The following is a 10,000-nucleotide window of genomic DNA, read 5'->3' as shown; positions in this document are numbered from 1 at the left end:
GCGTACTTCCTGCTTCTTCCCGTCTCTTTCGCGTACCTGTCTCTCCTCCCTCCTCTCTTCTTTCGTAAACAAACAGCTTCTTCCCCTTCCCTTCTCCCCTTACTTCTTCCACAAGCCTTCTGTCCATTCCTTATTCTTCCACGAACTTTCTATCTCTCATTTCCATCTCCGGCTCCTGTTAACCATTTTAGTGTTACTTTTTAAAGGTGGCGCGTGGTGTACCTGTCTCTCCTCCCTCCCCTCTTCTTTCGTAAACAAACAGCTTCTTCCCCTTCCCTTCTCCCCTTCCTTCTTCCACAAGCCTTCTGTCCATTCCTTATTCTTCCACGAACTTTCTATCTCTCATCTCCATCTCCGGCTCCTCATGTCTGTCCCGCCCCAACAAGAAACCATCCATGTCCCTAAACTCAGGCTACGGAAGAATGGAGACCCAGCACACACGGGGTAGTTTTACGCTCCACCACTTCTGCCTTTGAATTCGTGTTACGTTTGGTCTGAGGCTGCCGCGAATCTGTGTCTTTAAACAGCCTCGCCGCAGAGCCTTGTCACGTTCCAGCCGAGGTGGCGCCCGGCCTGGTGAATGTGGGCGGCTCGCAGGCTGAGGGGAACGGCAGCGCGTTGGCAAGAAGTCCAGTTGTGTGTGTGTGTGTGTGTGTGTGTATGTGTGTGCTTATGTATCTATCATATCTTATATTTTTACGCAACGACCACAGAAAAGCCAAGTACTGCAACGCTATTCACTTAAGTCTTGTCAAATTACAGGCGTTTTTTTTTTTTTTTCTTATATATTCATCGATTTTTTTTTTCTTGTGCTTCGTTCAAGGGTTTTCCGGATGAGAGAGAGAGAGAGAGAGAGAGAGAGAGAGAGAGAGAGAGAGAGAGAGAGAGAGAGAGAGAGAGAGAGAGAGAGAGAGAGAGAGAGAGAGAGAGAGAGAGAGAGAGAGAGAGAGAGAGAGAGAGAGAGAGAGAGAGAGAGAGAACGGAATAAAAAAGAAAAAAAGAGAAGCAAGATCAAAATGAAAGAGAAAAAGAAAGAAAGAGATGATGAGAGGAGAAAGAAAGAATGGGCAAACGAACGAAGAAGAGAGAGAGAGAGAGAGAGAGAGAGAGAGAGAGAGAGAGAGAGAGAGAGAGAGAGAGAGAGAGAGAGAGAGAGAGAGAGAGAGAGAGAGAGAGAGAGAGAGAGAGAGAGAGAGAGAGAGAGAGAGAGAGAGAGAGAAAACGTGATGCTGCACTGGAGGTCATTTTCTTTTTTTTTTCTTTCTTTTTTCACCCCTCGAGCTTACAGTAACCACCCACACCGCACGGACACGCGAACATACATACACACATCATTGTCACAGTCAAATTTACCCAAAACTAACTCAGTCCGCTAATCATGTGGTGGTGGTGGTGGTGGTGGTAGTGTGGTAGTGGTGGTGGTGGTGGTGGTGGTAATCATAGTTTTTTCTTAAGCTTCCTGGCGCAATCACACTTCTCTTTAGTTAGGAATCACTTAACCTCTTCTTTTATTTTTGTTATATATGGATTAATGTTTGTCGCTAATATTGTGTTGCTTTAGCGAGAGAAGGAGAACAAGAGAGAGGAAGGTTGAATGAAAAAACGAGGAAGGGAAGAGAGATCGTAAGGAGAAGGAAAAAAAATAAGAAGAGGAAGAAAGGGAAATAGGATAAAAGAAAGAGGAAAGGAAGAAAGACCGAAAGAAAAAATATGGAGAGAATGAAAGGGAAATAGGATAAAAGAAAGAGGAAAGGAAGAAAGACCGAAAAAAAATAGGGAGAGAAAGAAAGGGAAATAGGATAAATGAAAGAGGAAAGGAAGAAAGACCGAAAGAAAAAATAGGGAGAGAAAGAAAGGGAAATAGGATAATGAAAGAGGAAACGAAGAAAGACCGAAAGAGAAAAGAAAAAATAGGGAGAGGAAGAAAAGGAAATAGGATAAAAGAAAGAGGAAAGGAAGAAAGACTGAAAGAAAAAAGAAAAACAATAAGGAGAGGAAGAAAGGGAAATAGGATAAAAGAAAGAGGAAAGGAAGAAAGACCGAAAGAGAAAAGAAAAAAATAGGGAGAGGAAGAAAGGGAAATAGGATAAATGAAAGAGGAAAGGAAGAAAGACCGAAAGAAAAAATAGGGAGAGAAAGAAAGGGAAATAGGATAAATGAAAGTGGAAACGAAGAAAGACCGAAAGAGAAAAGAAAAAAATAGGGAGAGGAAGAAAGGGAAATAGGATAATTGAAAGAGGAAACGAAGAAAGACCGAAAGAGAAAAGAAAAACAATAAGGAGAGGGAGAAAGGGAAATAGGATAATGAAAGAGGAAACGAAGAAAGACAGAAAGAGAAAAGAAAAACAATAAGGAGAGGAAGAAAGGGAAATAGGATAATGAAAGAGGAAACGAAGAAAGATCGAACGAGAAAAGAAAAAATAGGGAGAGGAAGAAAGGGAAATAGGATAAAAGAAAGAGGAAACGAAGAAAGACTGAAAGAGAAAAGAAAAACAATAAGGAGAGAAAGAAAGGGAAATAGGATATAAGAAAGAGGAAACGAAGAAAAACTGAACGAGAAAAGAAAAAATAGGGAGAGGAAGAAAGGGAAATAGGATAAAAGAAAGAGGAAACGAAGAAAGACTGAAAGAGAAAAGAAAAACAATAAGGAGAGGAAGAAAGGGAAATAGGATATAAGAAAGAGGAAACGAAGAAAAACTGAACGAGAAAAGAAAAAATAGGGAGAGGAAGAAAGGGAAATAGGATAATTGAAAGAGGAAACGAAGAAAGACTGAAAGAGAAAAGAAAAAAATAGGGAGAGAAAGAAAGGGAAATGGGATAAATGAAAGAGGAAACGAAGAAAGACCGAACGAGAAAAGAAAAAAATAGGGAGAGGAAGAAAGGGAAATAGGATAATTGAAAGAGGAAAGGAAGAAAGACCGAACGAGAAAAGAAAAAAATAGGGAGAGGAAGAAAGGGAAATAGGATAATGAAAGAGGAAACGAAGAAAAACTGAACGAGAAAAGAAAAAATAGGGAGAGGAAGAAAGGGAAATAGGATAAAAGAAAGAGGAAAGGAAGAAAGACCGAAAGAGAAAAGAAAAACAATAAGGAGAGGGAGAAAGGGAAATAGGATAATGAAAGAGGAAACGAAGACAGACAGAAAGAGAAAAGAAAAACAATAAGGAGAGGGAGAAAGGGAAATAGGATATAAGAAAGAGGAAACGAAGAAAGACTGAAAGAGAAAAGAAAAACAATAAGGAGAGGAAGAAAGGAAAATAGGATAAAAGAAAGAGGAAACGAAGAAAGACCGAAAGAGAAAAGAAAAACAATAAGGAGAGGAAGAAAGGGAAATAGGATAATGAAAGAGGAAACGAAGAAAGACAAAAAGAGAAAAGAAAAACAATAAGGAGAGGGAGAAAGGGAAATAGGATAATGAAAGAGGAAACGAAGAAAGACCGAAAGAGAAAAGAAAAAATAGGGAGAGGAAGAAAGGGAAATAGGATAATGAAAGAGGAAACGAAGAAAAACTGAACGAGAAAAGAAAAAATAGGGAGAGGAAGAAAGGGAAATAGGATAAAAGAAAGAGGAAAGGAAGAAAGACTGAAAGAGAAAAGAAAAACAATAAGGAGAGGAAGAAAGAGAAATAGGATAATGAAAGAGGAAACGAAGAAAGACCGAAAGAGAAAAGAAAAAATAGGGAGAGGAAGAAAGGGAAATAGGATAAAAGAAAGAGGAAAGGAAGAAAGACTGAACGAGAAAAGAAAAACAATAAGGAGAGGGAGAAAGGGAAATAGGATAATGAAAGAGGAAACGAAGAAAGACCGAAAGAGAAAAGAAAAACAATTAGGAGAGGAAGAAAGGGAAATAGGATAAAAGAAAGAGGAAACGAAGAAAGACTGAAAGAGAAAAGAAAACCAATAAAGAGAGGAAGAAAGGGAAATAGGATAATGAAAGAGGAAACGAAGAAAGACTGAAAGAGAAAAGAAAACCAATAAAGAGAGGAAGAAAGGGAAATAGGATAATGAAAGAGGAAACGAAGAAAGACAGAAAGAGAAAAGAAAAAAAAGGGAGAGAAAGAAAGGGAAATAGGATAAAAGAAAGAGGAAAGGAAGAAAGACCGAACGAGAAAAGAAAAAAATAGGGAGAGGAAGAAAGGGAAATAGGATAATGAAAGAGGAAACGAAGAAAAACTGAACGAGAAAAGAAAAAATAGGGAGAGGAAGAAAGGGAAATAGGATAAAAGAAAGAGGAAAGGAAGAAAGACCGAAAGAGAAAAGAAAAACAATAAGGAGAGGAAGAAAGGGAAATAGGATAAAAGAAAGAGGAAACGAAGAAAGACAGAAAGAGAAAAGAAAAACAATAAGGAGAGAAAGAAAGGGAAATAGGATAATGAAAGAGGAAACGAAGAAAGACAGAAAGAGAAAAGAAAAAAATAAGGAGAGGAAGAAAGGGAAATAGGATAATGAAAGAGGAAACGAAGAAAGACCGAAAGAGAAAAGAAAAAATAGGGAGAGGAAGAAAGGGAAATAGGATAAAAGAAAGAGGAAACGAAGAAAGACAGAAAGAGAAAAGAAAAAAATAGGGAGAGGAAGAAAGGGAAATAGGATATAAGAAAGAGGAAACGAAGAAAGACCGAACGAGAAAAAAAAATAAGGAGAGAAAGAAAGAAAACAACATATAAAGAATACGAGTGAAGGAAGGAAGAACGTAAAGAAAAGAAGGAAAGATATAAAAAAAAATAAACAGAGAGAAGGCCACAGAGATTCATTTATCTTCCGAGCGTTACCCAAGCCTGCCATTCTCCGACAGCAATAAAATCTACGGGAGGTGTGACCAGGAAAGAGGCCGAGACAAAATTAGTGCAACAACGTGATCTGAGAAAGCTACGGTTAGTGAATCAACGGCCACTGACCCTAAACACGCTGAACACTAACACTTCTTCGAGGAAACTGACGATGCGTGGAAGAAGAGTTGGTAGGGTGGAAGGAAAGGGAGCGGGAAGGAAAATAAGAAAAAAAAGGTTATTATATTACAAGGAAGACATGAGAGAAGAGAGGGAAAGTGGAGGAGATTGTTCAGGAAGAGTTGGTAGGGTGAAAGGAAAGGGAACGGGAAGGAAAATAAGAAGAAAAAAAAGGTTATTATATTACAAGGAAGACATGAGAGAAGAGCAGGAAAGTGGAGGAGATTGTTCAGGAAGAGTTGGTAGGGTGGAAGGAAAGGGAACGGGAAGGAAAATAAGAAGAAAAAACGGTATTACATCACAGGGAAGACATGAGAGAAGAGACGGAAAGTGGAGGAGATTGTTCAGGAAGAGTTGGTAGGGTGGAAGGAAAGGGAACCGGGAAGGAAAATAAGAAAAAAAAAGGTTATTATATTACAAGGAAGACATGAGAGAAGAGCGGGAAAGTGGAGGAGATTGTTCAGGAAGAGTTGGTAGGGTGGAAGGAAAGGGAACGGGAAGGAAAGTAAGAGAAAAAGGTTATTATATTACAAGGAAGACATGAGAGAAGAGAGGGAAAGTGGAGGAGATTGTTCAAGAAGAGTTGGTAGGGTGAAAGGAAAGGGATGGGAAGGAAAATAAGAAGAAAAAAAGTTATTATATTACAAGGAAGACATGAGAGAAGAGCAGGAAAGTGGAGGAGATTGTTCAGGAAGAGTTGGTAGGGTGGAAGGAAAGGGAACGGGAAGGAAAATAAGGAGAAAAAAAAGGTTATTATATTACAAGGAAGACATGAGAGAAGAGACGGAAAGTGGAGGAGATTGTTCAAGAAGAGTTGGTAGGGTGGAAGGAAAGGGAACGCGAAGGAAAATAAGAAGAAAAAAAAAGGTTATTATATTACAAGGAAGACATGAGAGAAGAGAGGGAAAGTGGAGGAGATTGTTCAGGAAGAGTTGGTAGGGTGGAAGGAAAGGGAACGGGAAGGAAAATAAGAAGAAAAAACGGTACTACATCACAGGGAAGACATGAGAGAAGAGAGGGAAAGTGGAGGAGATTGTTCAGGAAGAGTTGGTAGGGTGGAAGGAAAGGGAACGGGAAGGAAAATAAGAAAAAAAAGGTTATTATATTACAAGGAAGACATGAGAGAAGAGAGGGAAAGTGGAGGAGATTGTTCAGGAAGAGTTGGTAGGGTGGAAGGAAAAGGGACGGGAAGGAAAGTATGAGAAAAAGATTATTATATTACAAGGAAGACATGAGAGAAGAGAGGGAAAGTGGAGGAGATTGTTCAGGAAGAGTTGGTAGGGTGGAAGGAAAGGGAACGGGAAGGAAAATAAGAAAAAAAAAGGTTATTATATTACAAGGAAGACATGAGAGAAGAGCGGGAAAGTGGAGGAGATTGTTCAGGAAGAGTTGGTAGGGTGGAAGGAAAGGGAACGGGAAGGAAAATAAGAAGAAAAAACGGTATTACATCACAAGGAAGACATGAGAGATGAGCAGGAAAGTGGAGGAGATTGTTCCGGAAGAGTTGGTAGGGTGGAAGGAAAGGGAACGGGAAGGAAAATAAGAAAAAAAAAAGGTTATTATATTACAAGGAAGACATGAGAGAAGAGAGGGAAAGTGGAGGAGATTGTTCAGGAAGAGTTGGTAGGGTGAAAGGAAAAGGGACGGGAAGGAAAGTAAGAGAAAAAAGTCATTATATTACAAGGAAGACATGAGAGAAGAGCAGGAAAGTGGAGGAGATTGTTCAAGAAGAGTTGGTAGGGTGGAAGGAAAGGGAACGGGAAGGAAAATAAGAAAAAAAAACGGTATTACATCACAAGGAAGACATGAGAGAAGAGAGGGAAAGTGGAGGAGATTGTTCAGCTTTACTTTCGGTTACAGCATAAAGAAAAAAAATAACGAAAAAAAAGGAAAGAGAGACGGAACTCTCCCAGAATACCAGAAGAGTCTAGTGGTGAAATTTTGATCAGCTGGCTACACACACACACACACACACACACACACACACACACACACACACACACACACACACACACACACACAGGCCAGGGTGAGGTGAGGCTCCAAGCAGAAGGAAAATTAAAAACATTAGTCAGAGGAGGAGGAGGAGGAATAGGAGAAGGAGGAGGAGGAAGAGGAGGAGGAGGAGGAGGACCAACAAGAATACCCCAAGAAACAGAGGCTACCACACTACCACCACCACCACCACCACCACCACCATTCATACAATATTCACGGCCTGATGCTTCCAAACCTCCCCCTGGCGTGTACTAGGCAGCCGCTATTGTTGTATGAAACACGGCAAGACCTGACCTGACCTGACCAAACCTAGCCTACATTCATACCCGCTTCTTCCTGCCAGGTGAACGAGAAGGCAGGTGTGAAATCTTGCTCCAATCCCCGCTGCTGCCAACACAAGGATGAGAATGGATCTGCCACATACAATACCGTTGAAAGGTCTTTATACGATCAAGCCTTTCCATTGGTTCTATTCTTACGTTGCTCCTTCTCTAAATTCTTCTCTTATCATATCTTTCTTACTTTCTCCTGCTCTTACTGAATCTGTCTCTTCTTACTCCTTCTCTTAGTACGTTATTTTATTTATATTTAACCTGGTAGCGGCAGGGATCATGTTTCTTAAAGGCCCCTCTCAGCGAGAAATATGAGAAAAAAAATCATCACTCACGCAAACCATTTTATAATACATATCAACGCGTTTGTGATCAGTTTATGCATCATCTATTTTGGGGGTTCATATCACGGCAAAAATGTGGCCCGTCGCTGGTACACGGTAAAGCCACAAATTTGGCCCGTCGCTGCTACCGGGTTAACTAGGCATCTTTTTTATTTGGTAAGATGATTTTCTGAGCTCTTTTTATCCTATGTTTGTTTTCTTTCGCGCATCTCACTTTATAATTGAATAGATGGATATATAAGGAAAGACTAGTTATATTTTCATAGCGTTCAAGCCTTTTTATCCTTTATCCGCTTCCCTTTCCTTAGCTCCCTTTCCTTCCATCTTTTTCTATGTATATAACGAAAAAATAAAGAAAGAAAACCAGGTCATATTTCCATAGCGTTTCAGCCTTTTATACCCTTATCCTTTACCCCCTTCTCTTCCCTCCTTTCTTCCCTCCTCTCTCTCCTTCCTTTCTTCCTCCGTATCAGCCTTACTCCTTCAACCCCTTCCTCTCTCCCTCTTACTTTCCATCAACTCATATTATCTTCTATGGTCTCCCTCCCTCTTCTTTCCTTCCTTCACACTCCCGTCCCTTCCACCATTCTCTCCTTCCTTTCATCCTTTCTTTCATCCTTCTTTCTGCCTGACTCCTTCAACCCCTTCCTATCTCCCTCAGTTAGTCCTTTCCACCCATTCATATTATCTTCTATGGTCTTTCAGTCTCCCTCCCTCTTCCTTCCTTCCTTCCTTCACACTCCCGTCCCTTCCATCATTTTCTCCCTATTTTCATTCTGTCTCCGCACCTGCCTGGCTCCTCCAACCACTTCTCTCCTTTCCTTAGTCCTTTCCACCCACTCATATTATCTTCTATGGTCTCCCTCCCTCTCTCTCTTCCTTCCTTCTTTCCTTCACACACAGCCTTCTCTTTCCTTTCCTTTTTTCCTGCCACCCTCCCTCCGTCCTTCCTTCCTTTCTTCGCACCTGCCTTTCTCGTTTAACTCCTTCCTTTCTCCCTCTCTCTCTCCCTTCCTTCATACTCCCTTCCCTTCCCCCATTCTCTAAGTTACACGCACATACATTCATTCATCCTTCCCAAAGACTTTTTCAGCTTCACCGTTTTCCTTTCTCCCTCCTCTCCCTCTCTCTCTCCCTTCCTTCATACTCCCTTCCCTTCCCTCATTCTCTAAGTTACACGCACATACATTCATTCATCCTTCCCAAAGACTTTTTCAGCTTCACCGTTTTCCTTTCCCCCTCCTCTCTCCCTCTCTCTCTCCCTTCCTTCATACTCCCTTCCCTTCCCCCATTCTCTAAGTCACACGCACATACATTCATTCATCCTTCCCAGAGACTTTTTCAGCTTCACCGTTTTCCTTTCTCCCTCCTCTCCCCCTCTCTCTCCCTTCCTTCACACTCCCTTCCCTTCCCCCATTCTCTAAGTCACACGCACATACATTCATTCATCCTTCCCAGAGACTTCCTCAGCTTCACCGTTTTCCTTTCCCCTTTTCTTCTCGGGCGGCAGTTTTCCCCGCCATAACATTATCATTTAGGGCTTTTCACATTTGCTTCCGGCACGAACATGGCTCCTCCGAGGAAAATATCATTATTGTCGTCGCCTGTCGTCTTTCACGCGCTCCCAGGCTACAACACAAACAGGTCAAACAAACCAAACACACACACACACTCCTCCGTGGGTATATAAATAAGGTGCCCGATAAACAGTAACCACATCAGAGCAATTAAGGAACCTACATCATACCACTATAAACACTTCTGCTGTCTTTTCTTCTCCCCCTCACCTTTACCTTCACCACTAACCCACTTCCTCTTCTTTCTATTCCCTTGATTAGAAAAAAAAATAGACTTCTTCCCTTGGTGGTGGTACACGTTATTGGTATTCACTTTGCCATATCCTCACTGTCTCTCGTTCTCCATCCATCGCTTACTGATAAAGAATTGTGTTGTTGTTGTTGTTGGTGGTGGTGGTGATGGTGGTGGTAGTAGTAGTAGTAGTAGTCGTAGCAGTAGTCGTGGTAGTAGTAGTAGTAGTAATAGTAGCATAAATAATAAAGAAAACAAAAAAATGGTAATAATAATGAAACAAAGAAGAGGAGGAACAACAAAACATAAAAAAAAAGAATTGGAGAAAAGAAAAAATCATCATCATCAACAACAACAACAACAACAACAACGACAACAATTACACCCCTCCCACCCACCCCACCACCACCACACACACACACACACACACACACACACACACTATTGTCTATATAAATACTGTAAAGGCGGCAGTCACATTGGAGGAGAGGAGACCAGTATGCATTAAGGAGATGGAAAATAGGTACGTGCGTGGCAACGACCTCTAAAATTTGATTGAATGGCTGAAGGATG

At 41.0% G+C, this 10,000-nt stretch overlaps 1 protein-coding gene across 6 annotated transcripts in view; it reads right to left on the bottom strand.

Annotated features, from left to right (window-relative positions):
- Positions 1-10,000, bottom strand: part of LOC126997351 (histone H3.v1-like) — a 76,159-nt gene that overhangs the window by 45,157 nt on the left and 21,002 nt on the right. The gene's annotated exons all lie outside the window — the stretch shown is intronic.

The sequence above is a fragment of the Eriocheir sinensis genome, chromosome 12, assembly GCF_024679095.1.
Source record: "Eriocheir sinensis breed Jianghai 21 chromosome 12, ASM2467909v1, whole genome shotgun sequence".
In the NCBI taxonomy this organism is placed as follows: domain Eukaryota; kingdom Metazoa; phylum Arthropoda; class Malacostraca; order Decapoda; family Varunidae; genus Eriocheir; species Eriocheir sinensis.
The sequence above is the reverse complement of the archived record's forward strand: the minus strand, read 5'-3'. Positions and strand labels throughout refer to the sequence as shown.